The following is a 16,325-nucleotide window of genomic DNA, read 5'->3' on the forward strand; positions in this document are numbered from 1 at the left end:
TTACGTGGCTGTCCACCTAACTATTGTCCCCTCAATAGGCACCTAAAGCACCTAGAAGCACGGTAGAGACTCTGTTCTAACATCAATTTCAGCAAGGGCAACACATTTAAATTCTAAGCCCCTCCCTTTAACCCTGTCTTCCCCCACCAGCTGCACCCTCACGCACCCACTCCCCAAAAAGAGAAAAAATCTTAGTCAAAAGACTTCTTTTTGTCTGGCGGTAGGGACATAGGTGAAACAGCCCCTGCTCTGCTGAATCTCCGGGGAAGATTTAGTGGCTCCCATCACAGCGCTCCTGAGGAAGACGGGTCATGTTGAGTATCAGGTAGATCTGGCCCACTGGGGGTGTCACTGACACAGGGGTCTGGGTTCTGGCAGTTACCAGCCCTGGTGAATAGGGGAAAAGAGGGAGGGGTTCCTAGTACTGGCAGGGGGTGGTGTGGTGGTGGTGGAGGGGGAGAGACAGCAGCTGTGGCCTCTCTTTGGGTCACTCCACAGTGACCCTGCATGGAGGACCACAGGACTAATACTTTAACTTGCTCTCCGCTTCCCTTTTATGTCTTGCCTGTGTTCTCATTAGCTAAAGGCAACAGAAAGCCAGATATAAAAGCCTCAGTGCACAAAGCAAGAAGGCCTTGGAAAGTCAAAGAAGGCATCTAGCACAATTCCTCTTTTCTATTCTGAGTTACTCTACCGTGAAGCTTCCAGCTCAGTCAGAGGGATGGATTTCTCTCAGAGAGCAGCACTGCTCCAGGGCATACATGTAGGAGCCCTCAGGTTACTCTTGTTTCACAATTTGCCATTGTCATCTGACCTCCAAAATGGAAAAGAGTCTTGCACACTTCTAGTTCTCTGTTGCAACCTGACTCCAAACCAATGCTGTTGCTTTCTGGACTCTTAACTGCCCACTCTTGCTCTCCCATACTCCATTTTGCGCACTACAGCTAGAGTGCTCTTTTAAAACACAGATCAAATGCTGTCACTCCTCTTCTAAATCCCTCCAAGGGAATTCCACCCTCCTTAGAGTGAAATCCAAACTCCTTACTGTGACCCACAGGGCCCCTATGTGATCTACCCCTGCCTACCTCTCAGACTTTACCCCTGACCACTCACCCTCCCTCATTATGTTCCATTCACACTCAGGAACTTCCTTGCGGATCCCTGAATGGTCTGTACCATTTCTTCCTTAGGGACCTCACACGTGCTGTCTTTGCTTTTTGAAACAAATCCCACCCCCCTGATTTTTGCATGGCTGGCACCTTCTCATCATTCAGGTCTCAGTTTAACACCATTTCTTCAGAGCTGCCTTTACCGACCTCATAATCTAAGGCAGTACCCCCATCATAAGGCCTTTTGATTTTTTTTTTTTTTTATAATACATGCTATTCTGAAATTGAGGCTCAGAGAGGAGAAGTGAATTCCTCAGATAAAGTGAGGTCTAGGAAGTGATGAAACTGGAATAAGAAAGTATGGTTTACATTTCCACATAAACCCTTTTTGAGAGCAAATGATAACAGCAACTACAAGGACAATAGTAACTAATGTTATGGCTCCCTCACTATGGCCCTGCTCTATGCTAAGCACGTACAAGTCTCATCTCATTTACTTTATTCCTCAAACCAATGAGTGTAGGTATCCCAAGTCAAATATGTGGATAGTAAAACTTAAAGAGCTTAGGAAACATGTCCTTTATCCTCCAGATCCACTCTGCCCTGTACCCCCACATGCTGCCTGGGTTGGACAGCCCTCATGGGCACTCTTGTCTCTGGCTTCTGGTTGCCCTTGGCCAAGTGAAAACACCAGTAAGAGGCCCTAGGATAATAAAGGAGCTACAGCAGATACCAGTAGGGAAATTCTTGAGATTTCCCTACACATAGTTCACACATCTGTTGACAAACCCCTTATTAGATTATCCTCAAATTACCCAATTTGAATTTGCCCTGTGTTTCCAGCAGGGTCCTTGACCATACAGTGGAGAGCATAGCTCCAGTCCAAGGTAGGTTTCCTGCATGTTGCCTCCAGCATGTTGCCTGCAGGAGCACTTCCTCAGGGATTCAAGAAAATGCTTTACCTAAGTAAGTGGTTAAGGACCAGGCTGCTTGTGTTCAAACCTAGCTCTACCACTTGCTACTTTGTGTAACTTGCACTTAGTTTCCTTAAAATGGAGGGATATCAGTAACTATGTAACTGGACTGCCATGTATATCCAATGACCTAATATTTGTGAAATTGTTTAGAACAGTGCCTGGCTCACAGCACACAGTCATAAATGTTAGCAAGCTCTTGCATGCCAGGATAGAGTTGGGATCCAGAAATATTCTGATACTTTCCGGGGATTGGATTTTAAACAGTGGTCCTCAAAATTTGTGATCACTTGCTGAGGTCATTGATTATATTTCCCAAGAAACCATCCTTTTCAGTGGTCCCCAGAATCTGCATTTTAAAGCTGGGGGTGCCCAATTGATTCTGAGAGGTGGTGCTGGAACCTGCTGTAAGAAGCAGAGCCTTAAAAGGGGTCCAGTAGCCATAGAAACCTGAGGGAGGGAGTGGGTACAGCAGGAGCTGGTGAAGTTCTACTAGGCATCACCTTCTTTTCAAGCAGAACACTGGCACATATCCTTTCTTCTCCTCACTTCATTTGCTTGTTTGTTTCCCCTTTAACTGACAGTATTGACAGACTCCCATACAAATGGACATATATGTGCAAATATTCGGCCTTTAACCACTAAAAAATTGGGCCCCAAAGAGGCAGAACTGGCATTTCAAGGCCAGCTCTCATTCTCCAGGACCTTGTGACTTTACAAGCCAGGGGCAGGCCACCCAAGCAGGGCAGAAGGGGGCAGGCTTTGCCATCAGACAAGACTTGGATTCAAATTCTAGCTTTGCCTCTCAGCAGCCATGGGGCTGCTCTGTGCCCACGGAACTGCCGATGATGGTGCTGGTGAAGACTGGGAGGATGTGCCTGAGGTGTGTGTGCCTGGGGGAGAGAGGGGCTGCGGGAGTGCAGGCTGCCCTGGGGGCCATTCGACAACCCCAAGCCCAGGACTTCCATTCCGAGGACCTCAGTTATGCCCCTTGATGTATCATTGCCATATTGTTCATTATGTTAAAAGACCAAAATGACCTAGTGTCTAATAATAGGGGAAAGGGCCTAAGGAATTTATGGCTTATATGCCCCCTCTGCCAGATCATATATTAAAATCAAGTGGCAGAAGGATACTTACTGGGAAAGATGTTTGTGATACAGTCTATGAAAAAAGCAGGTTAATAGAACATACCATATGATTCCAGTTTTGTGTATAAATATATATGCACAAATATATATATTTATGATATATATACACAAATATATATATTTATGATATATACACACATGAGCTTTATTTACCCAAAAAGGTAAACAAAATACTCAAAATGGTGTAAGAAAATGTTGGAAGTAGCTATCTCTATCTCTGGGTGGTGGCATTATAGGTAGCATAATTTTCCTTTTTGCTTATCAGAGTTTCCCTAACTTTTCTATAATTCTTAAATTTCACTGCTTGAACTAAAAAATGTTATCTAAAAGCACTCACTATTTTGGGATAAATACAGTGGTATTTGATTCATTATATATTAATTGGATGTGTTACTGCTCAGCATCAGGCTAAGTCAAAGCGGGAGTAAAAGGGAACATTGCAGTGCAATTGTACAAACCAAATAACCCCCTACAATGCAGGTGGACAATAATTTGTGATGTGTGATTCAGTGGCAAAGTGAACGATGCCAACCAAAAGAAGGCCAGAGAGCACAAAGTCACTGGGGCCTGATTCAGGGATAAGGAAGGCTGAAAGATGGCTACAGATTGGGTACACAGGTTAGGGACATGACTTTGAGCAGCGTCAACCTGGCTAACAAAAGTAGAGGGCCCAGGAAATAAAAGGAGAGATCACATTTATTGAGCACTTATTAAGTGCTCAGCACTTTATAGATTTTGTCTCCTTCAATTCTTTCAGCAATCTTGTAAGGTCATTGTTATTATTCTATCCTATGTAGAGATGAGTGAATGAGGTTAAGAAAGGTTGAATGGCTCCCTTGTTTTCACAATTACATGGGGAAAACATGTAATTCTGGTGGTGTCAGAATTAACACCAGGATTAATTTTAGAGCCTAAGATCCTGTCCCTGAAGCTGCCTTAGTTCAGGCTTTTGACAAACAAGCATTGAGCCCATTACAAACCAGGCACAGCACATGTTAAGTGCTATGAAAACCAAGCAATCAAACAGGGATGGTGTCCTAGTAAGTGACTGGTGAGCAGGAGTATGTGTGTGTGTAGGAGGGTGGCACAGATGGGGTGTTACGGGAGGGCAACCTCAATAGTGATGCCTGGGAAAGACCCCTTGAGAGGGGCTATTTGAACAGAGATGTGAAAAACAACAGGACAGTCAAGCAAAGATCTTAGAAGTGTCCAAATCAGAGGCAAAGGCAAGCACAAAGGTTCTGAGGCAGTATTAAAATTTAGGTGTATTGTAGGAAATTGAATCAGAGGAGAATGTTAAGAAGTGAGGTCAGAGATGTTAATTTTATTTATTCCCTATTTATTTCGTCAGTGCATGGGATAATCTTTCCTTATAAAAACAAATCTTTGAAATGTCTGTTTAATCATACACTGCTTTTCAGCCATATTCTGCATAGCTGGAGAGCCTTTCACTCTTTCTCCCTTACTATACCATAGTCCAGATTTTCTATGTCCTTCCAGGAAGGACACCACCTTCAGGAAGTCTTCCATGATCATTCCAGCTGGAAGCAATCTCTCCCATCTCTAATCTACCAGAGCCCAGTATCTTCACCTTTCTGATGGAGGGTAGCTTACTTTATTAGTGGTACAGTTCTTTCTCAGCCTGTTATCCCTCCCTACTCTCTGTGTCATTCTGAAGGCTGGTTCCATGTCTGATTTTTCTGGGTATTCTTTTTTCCTTGCTCAGTGCTAGCAGCGGGCTTGGAAGTGGGTGAAATCTCAAGTTTTGCTTCCATGCTCACTCTAGCTTCGAAAGGCCAGGTTATTTCTTTAGCATTTTCCCTTTCTTTTTGTCAGAATTAGAATCCTTTTGCTGAAGAAGCAGGCCACTTGGCCTGAGGTACAATTAGAGCCCTCCTCGAACAAAGCTGTAGGTGGGAAAGGTTTCCTCCAGTGGATATTTAGAATCAAGAAATCAGGGATTTTAAGATTTGACCTGGGGTATCACAGATTTTATAGAATGTGACGGATGACATAAAACTTATCAAACACAGAGTGAGGTATATCTCCTGATAAGTTTCCATTCACTTATACCAGCTCCCTCCCCCAATCTCACATATAGATGAGGGAGATGGATTTTGTGTGAGAGGATTGGGTGATTCTTCGAGCTATCTTTGATCTGTGACTTTGATATAGGATATGCCTCATGGACCATAAAATCTCCCAAGATTCCAACACCCCCTGAGGCTACTGCAGCTCTTGTGAAATCAGCCTTTGCTGCCCCCTCCCTTGCATCTCATGAAGTCATTCCTTCCGGTAAATGTTCCTGGATGCACTTAGCACAATGCACTGTAATTATTTGTTCCTCTTTCTATATTAGAATTAAGGGTGACTCGAAAGCAGTATGTCTATATTATAACCTGTATTCTATATTGTCCCTGTCTTTTCTAGAGTACTCAGTTGTGGACATAACCTTCCTCAGTCCACTATTTCATTTGTAAATGCATCCAGGTCTGGAAATTTCTGAATTCTCCTTAAGGACTGAGCCAATTCCAGATGTAGATAGATCACTCTGAGGGCAACAGGTTATGTTCCCTTTGAGTGAGAATGTTAATTTCTGTGAGCAAGCAGTTCTTGCTTTTATATATTACAGACTGTGAGGCAGGTTAAATGACATCCCATATACAACACTATTGAAAGGCTTCATGAATATATATTGAATTTGTAAGTAAAAGGAGAGAAGAAAACTAATACATCAAGGATTCTAACGAAAACATGAACTATATGTAAAGCAAGGGAAAAATTGCTTTCTAATACTAGAAAAGGCAAATGCACTCCAAATTGGTATTAATAGAGAAAGAAAAGACTGACAGAAGAGAATTATAGCTAAGTTGGATGCAGATACTGTTTGGCTTTAGAACTGTGTTCTGAGAAGGTATATTGCATACCTGAGTCAAAAAAAGAAGGAAAGAAACTGGTCTTCGTAGTCAGGTAGATGTGGGTTTAAATCTTGGCTACCTTGTAACTTAATTTGCTCAACTATAAAATGAAGGTGAGACCTTATCTATCTCACAAGATTTTTGAGAGGACACAATGCTGGCATTCATTAATAAGAATTACTTTTCTTTTTCCCATCTTTAGATTTCCCCTCCTGATTTGGAATAAATCCAGGGTATTGTTTTGCAAGACATTTCCTTCAATATGAACTTGCTCCTGTTACAACTGATGCTCTTGGGATACAGGACTTTGATGACCAGCCACAGTGAAGCTCAAAGTATCGATATTCATTACAATCACTTTGAGAATCCAAGGCGTTTCCAAAGCATATCCAGCCAGAAAGAGGGATGATCCTAGGCTAGTTATTCCAGTTGAGCAAACATGGGAAGCCTCCTTGATATGGAGTGTCTTTTTCTAATTAAAACCAAGATGGGCAGCAGGATTCCATTCAACCTTCAGGGTGTCTTTTCTGAACACCCAATGCTTACTAAAGTTTCATATCCTTTGAACCAGTAAATCTAACTTTAGAATTTTTTTTTTGAAGATAGTACTTTAAAAAGTCATGGCTATGCATAAAGGACATTGATTATAGTATTTTTTTTACACTAGAAACCAACTACTTGTTTATTAGAAACCAATGAATTGTCTACCCATAGGGGACTGGTTAAATAAACTACGGCCCATCTGTGTAACAGGGTGCCCTGTGGCCATGATGATGTGAAGAAAATTTAGTTTAGATAGCCACAGTACATTAAGTCTAAGATGCAGGCCTGAAATCTTTGTGCTCAGGTTGACCCTCTTTCCCCTGTGAAAACAAGATTACTATGAACTACCATTCCATGCACAATTTGGAAGGTGGCAATACAGGTGACACATATTTTCATCTATGTACTTTTTTGTATTATCCAAATTCTTGGTTAGTTTGGTTAAAAACAGAGGTTACTTAAATTAAAAAAAAAAACCCAAAGACCTTCAGCATTCACAATATGCATTGTCAAGTTTTAACCTTTTCCCGGGCAAAAATGCACATAGATATGCCTTAATTTCCACTAACAGGTAACTTGGGGAAAAGAATTGAGGTGTATTTCAATTTCTCCATCTAAGGAAAGTTTTTTTTCATTATTTATACACGGCCAACTAGGAGAGAGGAAAGAATAAGAGAATAGAAGCTGATGATGGTGACGTTGGGCTTCAAGATGATAATTATAACAATCCCATTTAGCACAGAGTCAGTACTAGCATCTTAAGGAAACAAGGAGGACAATGATGAGAGAGGGAGATTTAATCTAAGTAGCTATGAGGAGGGTGTTATTCACTGAGGAGATTAAAACAACTGAGGGGCAGTAACCAAATGGGAAATTTAGTGCAAAGACCCTGAGGGCTGAAAGCAAAAATTATGACAGGAGACAGAGAGAAAGAAAAAAAAAAAAGAAGGGAAAGCTGCTGGATAATTGAATAAGACCACATAGCTTCTAAAACCTCACATCATTAATCCATTCAGTACTGTTTTGTAAATATTTGAATGTAGAATAATTCTGCTGACCCTGGGACTCACATAATTCAAAAAACCTTAATCATTGGGCCTGCCACTCAGAATTACTGACATTTATCTCTGCAACACAGGGAAAGCATTAAACATACATCACAGACGTTCTTGGGGGAAGCGTTAGAGGGCAGCTAAGCTCCTGCCCCATGATCCAATTTAAATGCACTGAGAAAACAAGCACATCAGAGGCTTTCAAAAGAGCAAGTCTCAGGCATCCTAAGACTGCAAGGTAATATTCATGAGGACCTCAGAGGAAAAGCTAAAATAAAAAAATGCTAATTTGGGAACCTACAGTTCTTGGTCAATCTAATTCTTGTTAACATTGGTTTGATTCTTTATTCCTATATTGCCCCAAATAACAGGAAATGGAATTGGGGTAGGTGGTGTGGGGTACCTTCATTTTGGACTTAATATATTTATAATGTTTGAATATTGCACAATAGGCATACATTACTTTTGTAATTTTAAAGATTAAGCAAACATAAGAGAGTACAACATAAGCAAGTTTCTTCCATGCTCAGAGGTTTAGCCTAAGAAGCAGAAATGTAAGTTTCTCTTTCATTTGGTGCTTTTAAATAGTGCATGAGTCCACTGGAGAGCCGATAATTACAAGGTGTTACTTAGGCCTTGATAACACACTTCATCCTTTAAGAAAAGCTATTTAGATGGGCCCACAGATGATAAAAGGCCCATGCTCAGAAAGACAAACAAAGAACCTGCTGGCTCATCTTGTCGGCCTGACGTCTCCCTGTTCAGATCCTCAGGGTGGGCCTTAACAGCCCAAGTTTGTCCTAGTTCTCTTTCTTATCTCCTTGGACTATAAATAAGAGCATTAGAAGGATCCAAGTTAAAAGAAAAGGGCCAGAAACAATGCCTGTGCTCTCCTTTGCAAAACAAAGACACAAAAGCAGCCTCGGACTTCAACTGCATTAAAAAATGGGAACTGAAGAGTTTGTTAAAATGCCACCATTACGAGCTCTGATGAATTCAGCTGCTGGACTAGGCACAGTGGGTTGCAGAAAGTTGGATCCAACTACATACCTTGTCTTCTGGTTGTTACACAAGGGCTGATAGGCAGAGATGCCACCAACACGCAGTGCTTCATCACTTACTCAGAAAGGCCTCTGAGCCCCCTGGCCAGTGGACAGGAGCATGGGGATGTCAAACCAGGCCTTTCTGGTCCAGGGCACTGTCCGGGGTTCTCAGTACCCGAAGGGCATAAGAATCACTCAGGAACATTATTCACCACCCAGATTCCCAGGCTCTACTAACAACGATCCAGAATCAGGAGATCTGGGTCCAGCTCTCATGAGCCCAGGAATCTACTTTCCACCAAGCACCCACACTTGCAAGAGACCACACTTGCAGAACACCAATAACAAAAAATCCACACATTCTCTGCTATACCTTCTGCCTTTTAGTTCGTTTAACATACAACAGAGTTTGAAAAGCAGAGGTGCAAGATTTCCTCCATTCTTTTCTTGTAGCCCAGAGCATAAAGAATTGAGACTGAGAAGTAGTTAGATGAGTAACTATTACTGATCAGAGGTTTAAAACACACGCACACACATTCACACACACACAAAGAACTGCATACCACGTTAAAAGGAGAATAAACAAAATTTACCACCGTCTAAAGAGGAGTAATCATTTTTTTTTAATTTGTAAAATTCACCAGGGTGCAGATAATTATTCAGATTTCAGGGAAATAAGGAGTCAAATTTTATTGATCAAACTTTTCTGAACTTATCTTGAGAAACTGCTGTGGGCTGCATAATTTTGAAATCCACTATTTCCTGCCGAAATATCGTTGTTTCTTACAAGGTAGCTCATTCATATTTCTGCTTTGTTTAGTAGAAGAGCTGGTGATTCAGGATGCTATTGCCTGCTTTGAACCAGACATTGAAAATGACAGTCAAGTGTAGTTGTTTATGGCTGAGTTGAACTTGGCCCTTTTAAATATCAGACGTGCAAATGAAAAGGATTGTTTTTAGTTTCCCACTGTTCTCTCCATTTCAGAAGTGTCTGTGAAACTGAAGAATAGAAAGAACCAGATGTTGCCATAGGGTTTGTTTGAGTTTAGGTCCTGCCTCTGCTAGTTCTGCTACCTTACAATAAATTTATCCTGCTAGTTGGAACAGAAATTTCCTCTTCTATAAAAGAACCCTCCCACCATTATGCTCAGCCACTTTTTATCACATAACTTTTAAATTAATTTTTGTCCCCTCCCCTGTTTTTGTTCCTCACCATCCATTGCCACCAACCCTACCATCAAGTCCTCTCATAGATTTCAGCCCCAAGAGAGCGAGAACTTTTTTATTGCTGTGCTTACAGTGAATAGAACAGTTTTTACACATCGTTGGCATAAGGAAGGAAAAACAAAAGAAGGAAAAAAGATTGAAAGGGAGTAAGGAGGGAAGGTAGAAATCCAATTTCACATAGTAGTAGTAAAACTTAAATGAGTGAGTGCATATGAAAACTGCTTTATAATGCAGTAGTGATTTAAAAAAAAAACTTGTAATTTTTTAATAAAAATATTTTCTAGAAAAGATGTTTTCACAGATATGATAATAAGTTTTTGATTCAGAGTTTTCAAAATATTATAGTCTTTTTGCCTTCTGCCCCCCAAAATTAACTTTCTTGGGAATATCAATTCAAGCAGAACTTAAAAATTGCTTTTCATTTTTATTAGCATTTATTTATAAACGGAAAAATTTTCTTTAGTATCATAACAGAGGAGCTGAGATTCTGTTAGCTGGGAATACGTTTTTGTTTTTAGATGAAAATAGGCTTAGTCAGCACCTCCAAATCAGGGTGAGTACCCTGTATTATCTTTATGGGCAAAAATAAGGAATATTTGGAGAAGCTGGAAAAATTTTCCAGAAAAAGGCAGCCACATGTTAAGGGAATATAAAAACTTCCACATGAGGGACTTATTTTTAAATATAAAATGTTTTTCAGCCTAAAAGAAGAGTTTTATGTATACGTCTTTACTCTCACATTGTCTCTTTTAATTTGAATCTTATACCCTAGAACAACTACCCTCATTTTACAAATATGTCAACTGAGGCTAAAAGATATGCAGTTTATTTTGAGGCTACACAGCTGATCTTGGAAGATTTGAACTCCAATACAGGCCCATCTGGGGGGAAGTTCTTAGTTCTTTCCATATACTTTGCTACCTGTTAAAAGTCTATAAAGTTAACTGAATAACCATGGAATTTATCCAGCAGAAGACAAGAAACAGGAATTTTCTTCCAAAACAGTTATGAATGGATATTTTATTATATGATCTAGCAATCTCCTTTCTTCTGGGAATAGCAATTCCCTCTTGAGGGATGGAGAGGATGAGGAGTGCTTCTTCTACCCTCTCCCTCAAATGATAGCTGCCACCTTTCATCTGTGATTTGGTTGATGAGTGGTCCAGGGTGAGTGAATCATTTTAATCCACTCTTCAGGCCAAGGTGATTGCTCAGGACAAGGTCACATGCCCCAAACCCACTGGGTCAGATTTCTTGCTCAGAATTTTTCTAATTAGAGCTGGGAGGAAGCCATTTTTCTCTCTGTCAGTGAATTAGGGAGCTGTGTATCGCCACCTTCAAGTCTTTGCTCCGATGCCAGTTTCTCAGTGAGACGACAGTATCTGAGATTGCAATTCCATCCCCAGCATGGCTGAGTCACCTTATCCTGCTCTCTGCTTCCAACTCCCATAGCTCTTACCATGTCTAACATGCTATATAATTTATTTGTTTACTATAGCTACTGTTTATGTCAATCATTCCCTCTTGAGAATAGGAGCTCTAAGAAGTAAGGAATTTTTGTCAGTCTTGTTCATAGAACAATGCCTGGAACATATAAATGCTCATATGTGAATGAATGAATGAGGGGTGGCATCTTTAGTAGGTAAGAATGAATCCTTCATAAGAAAAACATGAAAGATATAGAGAGACTGTGTCTTGATGGTGATGGAGCTGTGCTGTCCAATATAGTAGCCACCAGTCACATATGGCTACTGAGCACTTGGAAAATAGCTAGTGTAAATTGAGGCTACTTATTTTTAAGACTTAGTGCAAAAAAAATGAATGTAAAAGATCTCATTAATAATTTTTATACTGATTACATGTTGAAATGCTAATTTAGACCTAGTATGTTAAAGAAAATTTATTAAGATTAATTTCACCTGTTTCTTTTTACTTTATTTGGCTACTAGAAAATTGAAAATTATATTTGTAGCTCACATTCATGGCTAACATTATATTTCTATAAATCAATATTATGTCAGAGTTGCTTGATTCCATCATTTCTTTTCATTTTCTTTATCTATCTTTATCTTTTAAAACTTTTTAGTTTAAACTAATTTTAGGCTTTCAGAAAAGTTGCAAAAATAGTAGAGAGTTTATGTATACCCTTCTCCCAGCTTTCCCTTATGTTAGCATCTTATAATAATTTAAACTAAACTATGGATGTAATTTGAATTTTACCAGTTTTATCCTTAATGACCTTTTTTGGTTCCCAGATCTGATTCAGAAGTCCACATTGCTTTTAGTTGTCATATTTCCTTTGTCTCCTTCAATCTATGACTGTTTTTAGTTTTCCCTTGTTTTTATGGCTTTGGCACTTTTGATGTGTTCAGTCAGTTACTTCACAGTCTTTCAATTTGGGTTTGTCTGATACTTTCTCATTATTAGATTGAGGTTCTGCACTGTAGCTACTGGGGCAATTTTGTGATTTTTGGTGCACCATAGCAAGGGGTACATGATATCATGGTGTCTTATTTCTGGTGATATGAACCCTGATCATTTGGTTAAGGGGGTATCTGCTGGGTTTCTCTCCCAGTGAAGTTAACTATTTTTCCCCTTGTAATTTATAAATACCTTGGGGGAGATGCTTTGAAATCCATGCACATGCCCAGTTTCTCTTCAACATTTTGGGTACTGTTTTAGCAGTGATTGGTGGAGACCCCATTGTTTCTGAGATCAGTTCTTCATCGAGCTGAGTGGCAGTGGCTATCTATTATTGCCTTGCATGTGGTACTTTTAGAACTAGCTTGCTTCATCATTTATGTTACCTGAATGGCCCCTATTTGAATTTGCATCCTCCTTGGAAATGTCTCAAAAAGGTGCATATATATATATGTATTTTTTTTTTCAACATGTATAAAGCCAGGACTTTCATAGCCCAGTCCCCAGAGTCTGTCGTATTTAAAGGAGCCTGGCTTACCAGGAATCCCAATCATCACACATGATTCTCTCCACTATTAAATGGTACCAGAACAGCAACTCATAATGACATATCCATTTCTCTCTTATTCTTCAGAGACATTTACTTGATTGCATCAGAAGATCTCAAGCTCATCCATATTGTTTTGTCTCTACCATCTCAGTTACTACTCAGGTTCTTTATGTTCTCTCTTCAGAAAATAGGAGAAAGGACCAAGCAAGGCAGGTAATGCCTAGTGCTTTCTGGTGGGTCAGGTGCTGGGACACAAGACTGAACTCCACTGATTAGTAAATTTTGTCTGGCCACATACTCATGGATGTCTATCTATAACCAAGGCAAAGAGAACATGATTAAGATCTAACTCTACTTTATAATCTGCTAGTTACTTAACCGCTCAAGGTAAAACTCTAGGAGGCATTTCTGACCATTTCCCACCCCCAACCCCCACTCCATTTCCACTTGATTGACGCTCTTCACATCAGGCTCCAGAGCTCAGACTTTTATCCATCTCTCTCAGCACTGCCATTGTCTAAGTCAGGCCTCATTGTCTAATCATAGTTAGTGTTCAGTTGACTGGTGAATGGACATAATGAACTTGAATGTGTTAACCCATAAAACATCACTTGGTTCACCTGTCAGAGACAAGCTCATGCATTAGAAAGATTGTGTGTTTCAGGGAACAATGAAGTTTTGAATTTTATTTTTAAATGATCCTATTAAGGGGTATAGCTCTTCTTTTGCAGTTAGAATGAAAATTTGCCGTTATCCAACCCAGCATTTCCCAAAGAGTTTTCTATGGAAGGCTAGTTAAGTGATCTTAATAGATGCTATATTAAAAAAGGTGTGTGTGTGTGTACGGAAATGCTAGCTTAAACAAAAATAAACATTTCTCTACCGCAGGACTTCTCAGAACCTTTACTATATCAATGCACATTGTGAGTCTTCATGGAAGGGGAACAGAAAATAGTATTTTTAAACAGTATTTGAATTCTTTCTTTGAAGAGCATTGCACAGGACTAATGCTCCTCAAAACCCAACTTGGGGATCACTGGCCTAACTCATCCTCCTGGTGGGGCAAACCAGTTTCTCTCAAAATATTTGAGAAAGAACATCAGGGAAATATTGTAGCATGCAATTAATAAAAATTCACTTGAGTGCACTGGTAAGAAGTTGGAATTGCAAATGTGGAAAGAAGCAAGTCTTCCCCACCAACCACCTCAGGCCTTTCCTAATGCTTTTTCAGGCAGCTAAGGGGCATGTCCAATCAGCAGTTCCTCTAGTGGATTTCTCTATAAGGCTGAATCAAGAAGAGGAAGGTAAAAAAGGAAAAAAGGGGGAAGCAGGACCTTTTTAAGTCTGAGTGGCAATAATGTGTACAGGAATAATCTTTGTGTTGTTTCAATATCCAGAAAGAATGACAAGTAAGCTCACAATAACAGATGGAGACACATTTATTGATGGGTAGAGGTTTCATTCCGGGGATGAAATCTTGGGGAACATGAAAATATAAAAATCAATTAAAAAGTCTGCAAAGAAGGCCCTTCACAAGGCATCAATATCATTGATTGCACTCATCTAACTGTTAGAATATTGTTTACTGATCTTTACAGCCCATTGGAATGGAGCAATTTGCATGAAGATGCTAGTTACTGGTAACAAATAAAATCATGCTTTGGTAGGGTGAGGGGAAATTAAAATGTTTACACTGTACTTGAACCACATTACAAGGTAAGCATTCTATTGTAGAAAAGGCCTTCACTATATTGATTAACTTTTTAGAAATACATATAGACTATTAAAAATAATGTAGATATCTTCCAAGTTACAAACAGAAGACATAACTCTGCATTCAAATGATCAGTTCTGCTCTGTCCCCTATTCTCAGTCTTGCTCTGAAAGGCAATCAATCCTTCTTTGCCTGGTGGGGCCACCGCTGTGGCCAACATGGGTCCTGCCTGATGCAAATTTCTTCCGCAACACGTTTCCTCTTCCCTCCGGTATTGCTGTATAGAAGCAGCAGTATGGAGTGGGGAAGGAATTAGTGTTTTGGAGCCAGCTATAGTTTCATTTGAATCCTCATTCCAAAACTTACTCGTCTGTGTCCTTGGCAAGCTGTTAGGTAGATCCATATGAAACTGCCATGATCCATACAAATGGCAATTTCATATAGTTCAACCTTATACTTAACCATTCTGAGCTTCAGTTCTCTCACTTATAAATGGGACCAATATTGCCTTTAATTGGGAAAATGAAATGTGTAAAGCACCTGGCACAGTCCTGGCATGTAGTGAAGTTCAATAAATGGAAGCAGATTTATTTGTACACACATTCTCTCTTCTTCCTTCCATCCCCCGTTCAGGTATTGTCTTTCATGCACAGACCTACAAACTCTAATAGTCTCCCTTTCCTATTTTTCACCTCTTTCTCAATCATTTCACAACTCTCTACTTTATCCAGTTCTCTTTCTATCCCTTCCCTCACCCTTCTCTCTACGTGAGCCACAAAGGAGCCTCATCATGACTATCGAGTAAGAGCAGTGGGTGATGTTACTGCTTCCAGGGAGAAGACAGCCAATATTTGGAAATATTATGAGGTGCTATGGAGAACTTTTGCTATTAAACTCTGCAGGCCTTGGGTGTTCTTAAAACTTCTTTTCAGTCACTAATTAAAAATTGCTTTTCTTCAAGTATAGATCTTCAAGAAAAATATTAAAAATTACAGTCAGTTTCATTGCAGTTGCTTTTAATTTATCATGTTTCATCCCTGTTGTTGGTAAATGTATACATTTTAGCTTTACTTGGAGATTTAGTGGGCTAGCTGTAGAATGTAGAACCCATTGCACTCCATGAGAAAGATGACAGATATGCAGATGAACTTAGGAAAAGCAAATCATTTGTAAATTTGGAGATGGGAAGGTTTTAAAACCCTGCAAAGTAAAGGAGGAAGGTGGAGGTGAGGAGATCAAAGAAAAAGATGTTTTGTTTGTTGCGTTTTTGTGAATGACCAATCCTAATCTAAAGCGTGTTACTTATTGGTTAGTTCTTAATATTTCTTTATAGAAAGTTATTTGGGGAGCTTCAGAAAGATTTTGGAACGTTGTTTTCAAGATATTCATAAAGTAAAGCAGTTTTGATCTAACTTTAGCTTACCCGGGATTTTTATTTTAAAACCCTCCCCAAAGCCTGGATACCCAGACCTACACATGGTCAAACACATGCATGCATACAAAAGTTTAAAACATTACCAACACATGAGTTTATAAAATAGTTTCAACAGTGAAAATAAAATAGCTCATTAGAAGGTCATCCTATTATACATACTATCTACATGACGGAGATTTAGAAATGTT

General features: G+C 39.7%; 1 protein-coding gene across 10 annotated transcripts in view; it reads right to left on the reverse strand.

Annotated features, from left to right (window-relative positions):
• The window catches only part of SYNPR (synaptoporin), a 321,242-nt gene that overhangs the window by 85,884 nt on the left and 219,033 nt on the right, over positions 1-16,325 (reverse strand). For 2 of the 10 annotated variants that reach the window (XR_013162657.1, XR_013162658.1), the window contains one exon: positions 11,041-13,300. The exons of 6 other annotated variants lie outside the window; for them this stretch is intronic. The gene's annotated coding sequence lies outside the window, so the exon portion shown is untranslated. Of the gene's footprint in view, positions 1-9,439; positions 9,790-11,040; positions 13,301-16,325 lie in introns of those variants that run through there. 2 more of the 10 variants (XR_013162659.1, XR_013162662.1) reach the window with 2 other exon arrangements.

Source organism: Tamandua tetradactyla, chromosome 15 (assembly GCF_023851605.1).
Source record: "Tamandua tetradactyla isolate mTamTet1 chromosome 15, mTamTet1.pri, whole genome shotgun sequence".
NCBI classification, from domain to species: domain Eukaryota; kingdom Metazoa; phylum Chordata; class Mammalia; order Pilosa; family Myrmecophagidae; genus Tamandua; species Tamandua tetradactyla.